The sequence below is a fragment of the Osmerus eperlanus genome, chromosome 12 (genome assembly GCF_963692335.1).
Source record: "Osmerus eperlanus chromosome 12, fOsmEpe2.1, whole genome shotgun sequence".
NCBI lineage: Eukaryota > Metazoa > Chordata > Actinopteri > Osmeriformes > Osmeridae > Osmerus > Osmerus eperlanus.
The window spans coordinates 12,874,065-12,888,065 of NC_085029.1; the positions used below are offsets into that span (position 1 = coordinate 12,874,065).

Sequence of the window (14,001 nt, forward strand, 5' to 3'; positions counted from 1 at the left end):
CCATAATCACTGATGCTCAACAAATAAAAACAAGGTACGTTTGTAAATGTTTCAAAGTCAGAGTTTATTCTGCTTGTTTGTCTCCAACTGGGACAAACAGTTTCTAATGTTTATCATGTTTCTTTTTTTTTGTATCAACACGTTTTAGCAATTGACTTGTTGGCAAGCAGCTCATAGGTTTATTTAATCCCCAATGAAAGTAAATCACTTTATTACACTTTGATTGTGCAAAATGGATGTAGCGAGCACATACAGTAATTTCACATTAATAGCATAATTTCAAAAACCTAGTAAATTAATGCTTCTCAGACTACAACAAAACTTCGACAGAAATCAATGTGTTGTACCTGTGTGGATACAAAAAGCAGGATACTGTGTGCAAGACAGCTACATTAGTGGTCAGACCATGAGTGGAGTTGAGAAAAGAGGAGTAAATGGTAATCAAGGACTTGGATGTAAATATTTTAAGCAAACATGCTGTACCACGTAATTTTAAGGTGGTTCATTTCTGAAATTTATCATAATTTCAACTCCACCTCTGGGTAGTACTACTGGAGACCACTAGAGGTCACTCTCTCCGTACAATGCTGTGGAGAATGCGGTGTAGTCCAGGGCTCCAGGCACTGCATCTGGGCCGGTGTAAATGGGCATCCTGGAGATGCAGTACTCTGCCTGCTCTGGGGGAAGCTCCCTACGAAGCTCCTCCAACAGGATGTAGGGCTGAGAAGAAACAGATGGATGGTGAGGAGAGGAGACAACAGATGGATGGTGGTGAGGAGAGGAGACAACAGATGGATGGTGGTGAGGAGAGGAGACAACAGATGGATGGTGAGGAGAGGAGACAACAGATGGATGGTGGTGAGGAGAGGAGACAACAGATGGATGGTGAGGAGAGGAGACAACAGATGGATGGTGGTGAGGAGAGGAGACAACAGATGGATGGTGAGGAGAGGAGACAACAGATGGATGGTGAGGAGAGGAGACAACAGATGGATGGTGAGGAGAGGAGACAACAGATGGATGGTGAGGAGAGGACACAATAGCTGGATGGTGGTGAGGAGAGGAGACGAGAGGAGAGGACACGAGATATAAAAAATCAAACAGTGTTTACCTTGTCCGTGGCCAGGATCCTGAAGGAGGCTACGACCTGCTCTGAGGTGTCAGAGTCGGACGTCTCTCTGGTCATGAAGTCAACAAAGGCCTGGAAGGTCACCTTCCCCGAGCCATTAGGGTCCACTAAGTTCATGACCCGGGCAAACTCAGCCTCAGCCTACACATGCACACACATACAGATGAACACATACTTTACTAGGAACTGACAAAAATATATATCCAAGGGGCCACATTAATGGAAACTACCTCACCTAAAACAACTGTCTGTCTGCTGTCTGTTGGTTCTTTGTACTGCACTCCAATTATAGAATATAGTTATATATAGTACAGTTCTTCCAAGGACATAACACAGATTTGTGGCCACTATTAATACAAACCTATTCACAATCTAGAAATTCACTTTCTCCCATTGTTATTATGGGAAACTGAGGTACGGTTTTATACAAGCATAGTGGCTTGACTCCATGCTCGTCAACCACATTCTCCACACTTGAGCAAAGAGTGAAATCAAATTTGATTTGTGGAGCCCTTTTTATAAGCAATGTCATGTAGGGCTTCCCATGTGCCCATAGAACTGCACCTAAACCAACTTAAAACCGTCAAAGTCTCACATTCTGATAATAGGTGAAGATAACCAGATGGTCTCATGTAAGGCTGAGTGAATCTTGGTGTCAACGTGAACTTCCTGACAGACACTACCAGCTGAGCCCTCCACAGGGCATCCTAAAACAGCTCCATGTTCCAGCTCCGGGTAGCTCAATTATTCACCCTTGTTCACCAAGCTATATGTGTTCCTTTGGCATATAAATACCAATAATACCGAGCATATCTGAGCATGACACAGACACTGACTAACTGGAAATTGTGAATTTGATCAAATTGACCTTGTGAGTCTGTCAACCAGATGTGTAAACTGTTGCTAGGTTATATTCAGTCACTGTGGATTGTGTGTGTTCGGTGACCCCAGACAAAGACACTGCTGTGTGTGTGTGTGTGCATGTAAGTGTAATTACCACATCATAGCCCATGGAAATGAGGCAAGCTCTGAAGTCATCTGTCTCCATACCTCCTTTCTTCTTCTGCATAGAGGGGAGAAAGATGAGTGTGTGTGTGGGGTGGGGAAGAACAAAGAAGTCCAGGAAAAGCCAAAGGGACCCGCAAATCAGAAGTGATGTAAAGAGGGTGGCACCTGACACACACACACACAAAGACAGCAGAGACCAGCAGACAGAATAGGTTGGCACCTAGACAGGAATGGGGTGTTGGGTGATGAGGGGAGGGGGGTGACATGTGACACTCAAGGTTAAGGAGACGACACTAACACACTCAGAGCCAGGCAAACACACACACACATAATGACGGACAAACACAATAACACAGCAAAAGTAATAGACAGAAAAATGAAGATAACATATTTCTGACAGAATTTAAGAGGAGTAAACAGCTCCAGCTGGATTTTTATTGGGTGGTTTGATTGGATCAGCAGATCATTTATAATAGAATGGAGCAGTGGGCAGTGGGTACGGGACAATGTGCAGGGGGCAGTGGGTACGGGACAATGTGCAGTAGGCAGTGGGTACGGGACAATGTGCAGGGGGCAGTGGGTTTTTGGCAATGGACACGGGGCGTTGTGCAGGGGGCAGTGGGAGAGACAGGAGTACACAGTGTGATCAGTACCTGCTTGTTATCTCACACCATGCCCAAGCTGATCAGATGAGTGTTGACTCCACAGAGGGCAGTGTGACACTTGTCCTGCAGCTCTGCAGCTCGCTACACACACTGGCATGCAGACACACGCAGACATGCACGCTTACATGCACACACACACACACACACACACACACAAACACACACTCACACATACTCCCACTGGGTAAGTAAAGACAAAAGTTTAAACAGCGGATTTATCAGTCAGATTAGAGCCCCAATTCAATCCCCACTGTCAGCTCGAACTACAAGGGCTGTCAGGAAATGTGCTTCGAATATTTGAAGAGAGAAACAGACAGTGACATGTACAGAAAGAGCGTCAAGGGCGACACTGACACAGACAGAGCTGGAGAGAGAGACGATACCCTGTCAAAGTGAGTGAAGGACGAGCGGAACTCATTAATCTGCTGCTGGCTGATGCCCTTGGCATCGCGGGTCAGGATCTGGGTCTCGATCTCGTTGATGGTTCTGGCAATGGTGGTGAGGAGCAGCTCCCAGCCCACACGGATGTGCTGGCAGGTCACATGTCACAGGGTCAATGGTCATAGTCAGCAAAAGCACAGTCATTTGAAAGCTCGTGTTAGAGGTCCTGATATTCACCTGCAGTTCACCCAGTTACATGTCTGTTTTACATAGTATCTACTGTAGCGCTGTGAATGTATTATTACCTCCATAGTGTAGTTGGTGTGTTTGTTGTCGAAGACGAGGGACTCCTGGATGTGCTGGTGATCTCCTTCCAGCTTGTCGATGTTGGACTTGTAGTTGATGATGACCTGTTCAAACTGCTTCATCTGGTTCATCTGCTCCTCCAGGGGACCGCCAAGGTCCACCGAGTTACGACCGATCTCCTGGAGAGAAACAGACCACGGAGAAGGAGGGAGGGTGAACGAGAGAGAGAAAGTGTGTCACGGGGCTGGTTCTTTCATTTGGACGAACTACAGGATATACTCCATTGTGTATTCATTCAAGGACCGGGCAGCTAGTCTGGGAATCCTCCATTCAACACAGTAGACATACAGCATGTGGATGATGGTTGTGATCAAGGGGCCCACCTCCATCCTGGTTTGTACCCAGGGTCCGATGTTGTTGGCCTGGGCAGCAAACTGGCGCCTGAGCCTCTCGTTTGCATGCTGCCTGGCCAGCTCCTCCTGCAGACAGCTGTCCCTCTGTGGAACCAGCTTCTTCACCTGAACACAGGACATACACACACACACACACACACACAGAATGGTGTGTGTGTAAAGTCTCAGATACACCTAGTGAACATATCTACAACGACACAGCTGTATATACATTTCTTTAGCTCCCTTGCTCTCGAATATACCCCCACACACCCTTCACCTTTTCCCATTTCTGCCCCATCTCAATGGGGGTGATGTTGCTGTAGGGGTTGACCAGGCAGAGGGAGAGGCTGTAGCTCTGGGTGATCTTCTGCACCTCGTTGAAGATGCTGAGGATGGCCTGACGCTCACAATCCGCCTCGGGCAGCGTGGCCTTGAACTGGCCGTGGGCCGAGATCAGATTCTGGGGGGAAGGGAGACCCCAAAACGATACATTTGGACCTAGATCATTGTCAATATAGCCACTTAGCTTTAGGGAGATATTCTATCACCTCCACAGAGTTGCTACCTGTATCTCATCCACAGTGTGGACTATGAACATGTCCTGAAGGTCTTCCATTGCTCCCTCCATCCAGTTGTTGAAGGGAGCTGACCTCTTGGCAAACTCCAGGAACAGCTGGTCGATGGTCTCCAACAGCTTCTCCGTCCTCTAGGAGACACCAGACAGAATGTGGCTGCTTCAGTACCCAGTGATCCTCAGAGCCCAGCACCACCCCCCAGTTCCTCCCCAGTTCCTCCCCAGTTCTTCCCCCTGTCTGGTCTCTACCTCCAGGTTCTCTCTCCTCTTCTGGGTGAGAGTGCCCAAACTGTCCCACTGGTCACAGATGCCCTGGCAGCGCTCGTTGATGGAGGAGGCATCATGGTAGTCCAGCTCACTGGGGGAGAAGAAGGGAGCAAACAGAGAAGAGACAAACGAGAGGGGGGGGGGAGAGAGAGAAGGTTTTGTGAACTCTGGTTGGGTTTTAGGTCATCAAGACTATACACTGTAGCAGTACTGAGATATTGCACTTAAGTTACAGTACTGTTTGTTTTCAAGGGGACATTGGCAATACTAATGAATGTGGGTGAAAGGTACTTTAAGGCCATAGCCACAATGACACACTAAAAATTGTACCTCTTTTAATCCTAATTTACATATTACAAAATGTTGACCTTGGACAGGCCTGACTGCGAAAATCCCTGCTGTTAGACAGTTTCAACTATCAAAGTCCAACTGCCAGCATGGCTTCATGCCACCTATTCCGGACACACAGTTAACCATTTGATGGATCAGCGACATCCAGGGACTAGTACAAGCTCACAATTCAGGGTTTGAGAAACCCTAGCACTGCCTGGCCCAGCCTAGCAGCAGGTTTGCGTGCAGGCCCTACGGTGTAGGGTTTAGTGTTTTACACCGAGACACCAGAATAGCCCTGAGGAGAGGTGAAGCCCTAAATAAACACTACCAAGAGCAATTCTTCCATGGTATCCCCCCCTTCCTCCACACACACACACACAACATTAGCTCCCTCCAGGATAATGAAGCCTGTAAGTCAGTCAGTCAATCAGTCAGTCAGTTAGAGGAGCAGCAGTAATGCCTGTCTCTGTTCAGTGATATATCTTGTATCAGCAGCCTATTCATTAACACAGAAACTGACACAAGGAAAGAGAGATTCCATGGAACAGCCAGTAATGTGGAACCCCATCCACTGTCATTATGCTTACACTGGCATCACATTTGTCAGTGGCCTCATCATACACTCTCAGCAGCTAGCAATGTCTGTCACCATAACCTGAATGGATCGGCTATTAATGTCTGACCCCTTCCACTGACATCAAACATCACCTGATGTAATGTGTAAAGTATGGCCTCACACTATGTTTCTGCAGTTCTTATCTACTGTGAAACAGTCATCAGCGTAGCCTTGTGTCATCAGGTGAGAGTTCAATGGGCCAGGGTCCCAGTGTCTCAGTCAGACTGGGTTATCAAAATCAATATGAACCTCTGGAAGGGAACACCCCTCCTGAGCTAAGCTTACAATCACATGGAAAACCCCGCTCTCAGCCGTACAGTCAGAATCCAGACTATAGATAGTGACCTGGTTAACAATGGTGATTGTGCTATAGGAGATCACTTTGTATTAATGGCTCGTGAATAAGGGTGTCTAGTATATTCCGGGGTTTAAGCCCACAGTTCCAAGTCAGGTGGTGACAGGACAGAGTCCTAATGAAGGACATCAGAGTCCTTCAACTCTGCCATGCCAGGAACGCAGGTTGGCCCACGCTTCAGAACAGGGCTGTCCACAAATAGAAGGGCGAACATACACACAGTGGCAGAGGGGAGACAGCAGGTGAACAGGAACACTCCACTGTGTAACACACACGCACGCACACACACAGAAGGACATACGAGCAAATGTAAGTGAACACGCTCTCTGTCTCTCCATATCTTTCTCGCTCCCATGCACAGATTGACTGTTGCAAAAGGAAACTGGCAGGTGCTTACCCAAATGGTTACCCCATATTTAGAAAAATGTGAGAGAAAGGTCTTTGATCTCAAAACGTACAGTACAACGTTCTACCTTTTACTGAATCCGATAGCACCAGATGAATCTGTCCAAGACATGGTATCAAGTGACGCAAGGTTATTATTAAAATTAATCATTCTAGAATATAATATCCACCATCACCATGTCTCAAACAAATATCAAAGAAATGAACGAAAACAACTGGAGTCTGTTTCCTTCTTCATTCCTGAGGTGCATGTGCCCAAACAGCCACTAGAGGGAGCTCACAGTTCAGCACGACAGAAACACAATTTTAAAAGCCATCAGTAAGTAAAATCGTTCTTCCCCCTCCGTTTCCCTTCTCATCCCTCTCTTCCTCCCTTCTCCTCCAGCCTTACTTGAGTTCCTGTGCGATAGCGGCGATCTGCTCCACGCGGTCCTGGTGTGCGGCCAGATCGCTCTCGAACGCCTCGTGCTTCCTCAGCAGAGCATGCATCTCCGTCAGAGACGCTGACTCGTAGTCCTTACAGTTCAGGATATGGTCCTTACCTACACAATAACACACACGCATGCAAAAAAAAACTATATTAATACACATATGAAGACTTGACTGGTTTCAAAGGCCTTTCTCAACTACAATGCCCGTTTTTTATTGTAGTTCTTTTAATAATTTAGGTATTATTTTCTAAAGTGGCTTTGAGCATGTGCACGAGTGTGCATGTGTATTCATATGTGTGTGTGGTACTCCTTACCCACAGACCATTCCTCATGCGTGGTGGCTTTATGCTTGAACTTCTCAGCCAGGTGCTCCAGGCGCTCCAGCCTCCTGATTTCAGTCAGCAGCCACTCTTCATAGCCCTTCTCTGCCTGCTCCAGCCCCTGCCATGTACTGGTGATGTCCTGATAACACACACACGGTAGGTAGCTATAAGTGTGACCGAGCACAATTCGGAGGAAGTCCCGACACCTCAGGGTATCCAGAGCTCCGGAATCAGAGGGCCACTCACCGACACCATCTTGCCCTCGGAGGGCATGAAGGCGGGCCGGTTGCTGATGCGCAGCTTGGTCTGCAGGGTGTTGAAGCTGATCTCCAGCTGGCACTTCTCCTGCACCTTGGGGGGCTTGTGCATGCGGCGGTAGTCCCGGTAGTCCTCCAGCTTCCTTCTCATGATGTCCATGGTCTTCTCCGGGGTGCGGTTCTCCAGCCAGGGGGTCATACGGCGGATCCACTCCAACAGCTTGGTAAGGGGAGGGCACCGTGCTTTACAACATGGATCAGTTCAGCCGGGCAGTTCAAATTTCTGAATTGTCCTTCAGGAGACGCTTAGGAGCTGAAGCAGCATCCAAGTGTTGCAGAGGTTTTAACTGCGCTGCAGTGTAGCTGTACCGACTGTTCCGAGGCACAGATGTGTGTGTGTGTGTGTTGGTGAATAGGGGTTACCTCACTGGCCAGCCTCTCGTACTCCTCCATCAGTTTCTCGTTCTCCTGGTTGACCCCCAGCACCTTGCAGATGCGGTTGGCTGCCGTCTCCGCCTGCCGTCAAGACACATGTCAGGCGTCACCGTGATCACGCCAAACAAGCCTAGTCTCACAAGGCCAGAGCCAGCTGACTTGAAGTGGTATTAGAAAACCTGGTACTGAGACCATGGGGTCTGTTGGAGTGGTCTGGAGTGTACCTGCTCAGCCCCAGCAAAGGCATGGTAGAGAGCAGGACACATAGGTCATGATGGGCTCGCTCGTCTGGCTGGTTGGGGGTGTTGACAATGTCTGAGCAAAGGACAGACAGGAGGTAGGAGGAAAGAGAGAAGAGATGAATCATGTGAGTGAGTCATCTATCGGAGCTCACAAACAAAGCCCTGTCAGTTCATGTATGTAGAGTAGGCTTACCTTCAGCGTCCAACATCTTAGGGATGTCCCAGGTGCTTCTCAGCAACTTCGAAGGCTAGGTTAAGGTTACCCAGAGGGGTCATCCTAAACACAAGGAACAAAAACCTCATCATATATCAGACTAACATACGCAATGCTGCTCAATTGAGACACAGGACTCGTTAACACTTGCCACCAATGAAAGGTCATGAGGTAAGACTGACTTGGAGAGAGCTCAGCCGGATAAGACCCTGGACACATAAACCTACACACACACATATCACCTTTCTTGGTATGGTGTATCTTAGTTTTCTCACAGTAGGGTTAACATTTAGACAATGCAGGTGTCTATGACGTGTTAGTCTGAAAGCTGTCATCTCGGCTGCTCTAGCTATTCGATAGGAGCCCCCTCCTATCGGCAGGCAGTGTTGGAGGTAGAGGAGGTGAAGATGAACACCAAAAGGGAGGGAGGATGGAATAAAGCGTAGGAAGAGGAGGGAGGAACGGGAGGGAGCAGGCAGGCCTCGGCAGGACGTGGAGCTGCCCGTCATAACTGTGTAAGCCCTGGGATCTCCTCGGATCGTGCTCCCCTTTCACAAAGCTATTCTAGCCCCCGACTCGCACCTCACCGCCACCCCAACACCTCGCTCCCCACTCCAGTACCCCCCATCCCCACTTGCCCCCACTCCTTCCTCTCCCCCATCTGCCCCAGAGAAAGACATCATCAATGTGGTATCTGGATGTCAAATTGAATGACCCCCCCTCTTAAGGGATTCATCTGGTACATTCATCTGTGCATCATTTTTTTCTTCCATTTAAAGCTACACAGCCACCATAACATATCCTTTGTTAGCTAGCCAATCCTAAAACAAAACAGGCTCAATTGTGTTAGTATGGGGAACATGACATCCATGCAGTTCAGTTCCCTTCAGACCAGGCCTAGGAACCATCATGCACTTGAACAGAGCAGAGACCTTATTGAGCTTGGCGTAGTCTATGAGGTCAGGGCGGTGTCTGTGTATCAGGGCACAGAAGGCCAGGCCATCCTTCCAGCTTCACAAATAGAAAGAAAATCCCAGTGTTACAGCAGCATAGCAACGTGGGAGTTCTGATGAGGCTTGTAAGCCCCAGGGAGTCTGACCAAGCTTAAACCGAGGCAACTTTAGGACTTAAGCACATTTTCAAAGACACAACATCCAGCCCAGGTGTGGCCTCATCTATAACTGAGGGGGAATGGTCTAATAACTTGACTCTGCATACAGTCACTCAGTCAATCAGACTGTTTAATTGACATAATATACTCCTCAAATTAAAGCCTTAATCCAAGGTAGTGCTTCCCTCAGCTACGATCAATATGCATTGATCTAGCTGGGGAGAGGAGACAGGGGAGAAAGAGTGAAATAGTGAGAGAGAGAGAGAGAGAGAGAGAGAGAGAGAGAGAGAGAGAGAGAGAGAGAGAGAGAGAGAGAGAGAGAGAGAGAGAGAGAGAGAATGTCCAGTAACTGTGAATGAGAAGTGATTTACATTAATGGAAGCTAAAGTGGAATAGTCTTTATTAGTCTTTCCAGCATAAAAGAGCCACCATAGGCAGTATTTGACCTGGGACTGAGAACAAAATGCTAAGGGATCTTCTCTCTTGGCAAGGATTTTGCAGAGAATGAAAATAGTGCCGCAGTTCTTAATTTACTGTACTTGGACACCTGAATCTACTGTATGATTGAATAAGCAAAATCTTCCCTGGCACAAACCATAAAGTGAACATGTAGCCTACCACACTATATGAGACCACACCAGCCTTGTAATCAGACTCACCTGCAATGGAAGTTCTGAACATTAACGTTCCTGTAGGGGGCAGTCTTTCTCTGGCACCACAGAAGAAGACCCTCCTTGGCAGATGTTTCTATGGATAAAATACAAACCATACAATGTATAATGTAAATATGAATCAAAATACATACAAGAAAGAATATATAGATATTGGTCTCAACACATAAGGCTTTAAACTTCACACTTGTTCCTACCCTCCACAGAAATATCCTGGATGGCGAAACGCAGGATGATGGTCCAGATCATTCCCAGTGTCATCTTCACGTTGCCGTCGACAATCTCTGTAAAACACACCGGTCAGAACAGTTACAACAGAGACTTCCAGCCTGGAGAACAAGCCTGCTCTTTCCTAGAAACTTTCATGATTCAATTCCTACATTTCAAGCCACTCTTGTTTAGGGTCCTCAAAGACCATAAAACACAGGAACGCTAGAAGCCTGTAGCCTGGTGTACCTTCAGCTCCAATGGAGACCAGCTTGACTCCTTTGCTGGTGATGTACTCCAGAGCTTTGTTGACATTGGCTATCTTGTGGAAGCGCATCTTGCCTCTGTCAGGCTTGGGCAGTCTCTCCCCTGGAGCAGCAGGAACGGTCAGCACACCATTAGACAGTTAGATCTTAATAAGTCAATTGATTAATAATCAACTAATATATATTCTATAAGGTGCTCGTATTGGATATGCTCACATAACATTATTAGTTGTCTGGACCAGGTCCAGACAACTGGCATGGCAAATACATTCAAACTATTTTAAGGCTGTTACAATTTTTAAGGAATATATGTAAATCAGTTTCACTCACTATCAGAAAACTGAAAGATAGTGAGTACATCTAGCTAAAGAGTGGACAGACTAAAGGAGAGGACATACCTGAGATGACCTCCAGGAGCAGCATGAGTTTGAGGCCGTTCCTGAACTCCTCCTCGATGTTCTCTATCTGGGTCCCAGCTTTCCTCAGGTGGGAGTTACACCATGCTGTGAAGGTCTGGACAGAGAGGACGGACTCAGGTCAGGCAGCGCTTGGTAAGGTCTCTAGTTTAGGCCTTTTATATGAGACAAATATGTACAGTTCTAATGAGAACTATTTTGTCAGAATATGACAAAAATATCCCTCAATGGAAGATGATTAAATCAGCTTATACTCAAATACAGGCTTGATGACAGTTTTTACAAGATCTTCAATTACTATTCATTCATTTTCTGAATTGTTTTTAATGGCTTTGTCATTGCTACCTGAAAGTTTGTCTGTCCTACCAAAACAATGCTGTTCACTTTATTATATATAATATATAACTGATTTATTATGCCAACTCAAACCCAATGATCCCACCACTATGAGTCATGTCAACGCACTGGACATGTGTTCTGTCAGTGAAAAATACCACTACAAACTCTTGTCACAGTCATAAATTACAGCTTGTGCTGAAATCCAACCGCCTTCTGAAATGCAGCGATGTGTGGGCAGACATGAGGGGTTGCAGGCGAACAGACAGCAGGCAGGCAGGCAGAGATTTGACTGTGTTTCAGAGTCTAAAAGCAGCCTTTAATGTGTCACTCCGCTGTGCCCTCTCACGCCAGTCATTGTTCTTCACCGAAAACTGCTCAATAGCAGGAATGGGCCAACTATAACTCAAGCCTCCATTCTTCATTAAGCTTAAAGATCATCACCTTTGGTTTCAAATATATTCCATAACAACTTAATTGTTTGTAAACACAGTCAAGTGTCAACCAATAAACTTTGCTTGTGACCTTTCACATACAGTACTAAATTCCTTTTCAAGACTTATATCGCTTGTTTGGGAAGTAAATGTGATGGTGACAGCTTAACAATCTCCAGCATTTACTGTGTGAAATGAAATCAAGGAAATATACAATAACGTATCTGGTTTGTTTAAAACCAATTGTTGAACGAGTGCACTTGCTACAGATTGGAACATTTGGCCCAGCTCATGATGAAATATGCTTGTTCTGTCATGGTACACTGTCACAGGTGGCTTGTGGAAGTCAAGTCATCACATCTGTTATTCCTTTCATCTATGATGGCATTGTCCGTTTGGCATAGTGGGGTCTGGCATCAAGCAGCAGGTGCATTAGGGCCAGGATCTAGGACTTGGAACTCAGTATCCCCTTGGTTTAACAAGCTACTGTGTCCTCCACACTGTATTAATTGCTACCTGGACTCAATGTGCAGCACAATACCTCTGCAGTCATAAGTCATTCGTTAGCAGTACAGTATAGACTTTAGCAGTGCTTTTAGTCTTTATACTGATAGCTTGGTAATTTACCTAGACATAACTATACATTCAGTACATAGGTGGCCATAACCACAGGATCATGTTTTCCTCAGGTTGAACCGTGCAACTAGTGAAACGAGTAAGACAGGAAGCCCAGATCAAACTGACATTCAGTCTTGTGAAGTTTGTATTTTTGAATCAACAGTCCCCACCAAGGACATTTGATTGGCCAACTGGATACCTCTCACCCTCTCTTTGTTCCTGCAGTTAAAATTAGGAGTAGCATCCATCCTGAGCCAACGTCATTCTGTGTTTGCTCCAAGACATCTGTTGACAGTCTTCATGCTATTCACACCAAAGGAATGGCACTGAGGGCCGATCATTGCTCTGTGCTATTGTTGGCTGGTGTGTGTTAAGTACTATCATGTTATACTTCAGAGTTGACACTGGTCACTCACAGCATTACAGTATGTGTCTAAAAATGCTGCGAGACAGAGTTGTATTGTCCTTTAACCACTGACATTCTGTGTGACATGTGACTGAACCACCAAGGTAGGCTTAAACATTAGCAGGAAAATGTTATTTGATTTGTTTAACATTTTTGTTGACTCAACATATGACAGTCAGTTTGGAATCATCCTACTAAAACATGATTTATAGTAATAGGTCATATAACAACAAAAAACATAAACAATGTTTAGTCGTCATAAGTCACTTTGTTCTTCCACATGGGTGACCATAATTCATCTGTGTAGTTAGATACAGGTGAATTTCCTTTTTTCTCATAAGAATACATTTGAATCTGTACTATACAACTATCAACCATATACATGTAAGGCATTACGAAACACAACGAAAATGTTAATATGATCAGAGGTGTGATACTGATCCGCCCCACCTTTCGCTGCTGTTTCTCCCATGCTGGGTCCAGAAGCAGATCCCTGTCCCACTCATCCTCCTGCATGGTGTAATCCTGCTCCTGTACATAGCCGTTATTGTACTCAATCGTTGTCTGCATGTGGGGCATCATCCTGAAAACTAGCTTTGAAAACACCGGTCAAAAAGACAGAAAATGGATCAGACGATAATGTTGAGCTGGGTTTGTGTTCTTCTCCCTATGATGTGATTATCTGCGGAGCAGACCGCTGCCTGACAGGAAGAGGAGTGGGGGTTATGATCTTGACAGTAGGCTTTACTAGTTTCCTCCCACTGTCAGACCCAACGTTGCCCCTTTACTGCCCTGCTGCAGTTGCCCTGAAACAGCCAGTGACGATCAATAAGTAGTCTAATTACAAGTCATGTGATCAAAGCTCGCGCGAGTAGTCATCAATGATGCAAACCTTTTTTTTTTTTACCCAAAATATTTTTTCAACCTTTAGAAACTTTTTTTAGATTTGTTTTTTCAACTTTTAAAAACTTTTTGGAACAGAGAACAGAGAAGCCTAAACCAGTAGAGTAAAGCAGAACACAGTAAAGAGTCCTCATCAAGTAGGCCTATACTCATCAATGACACTTCAATTTTTGAACGAAAATATTTTTGAACCAATCGAAATATCGAAATATTCCAACCTTTCAAAACTTATCAAAACTTTTTTTGTAAATATAATTTCAACCTTTTGAAACTTTTGTAAAACCTTTTTTATTATGA

The 14,001-nt window shown here is 45.7% G+C and overlaps 1 pseudogene; it reads right to left on the bottom strand.

The window, feature by feature from the left end:
• Positions 1-39: 39 nt before the first annotated feature.
• LOC134030988 (alpha-actinin-2-like) lies at positions 40-13,615 on the bottom strand (annotated as a pseudogene).
• Between the last annotated feature and the right edge of the window lie 386 nt (positions 13,616-14,001).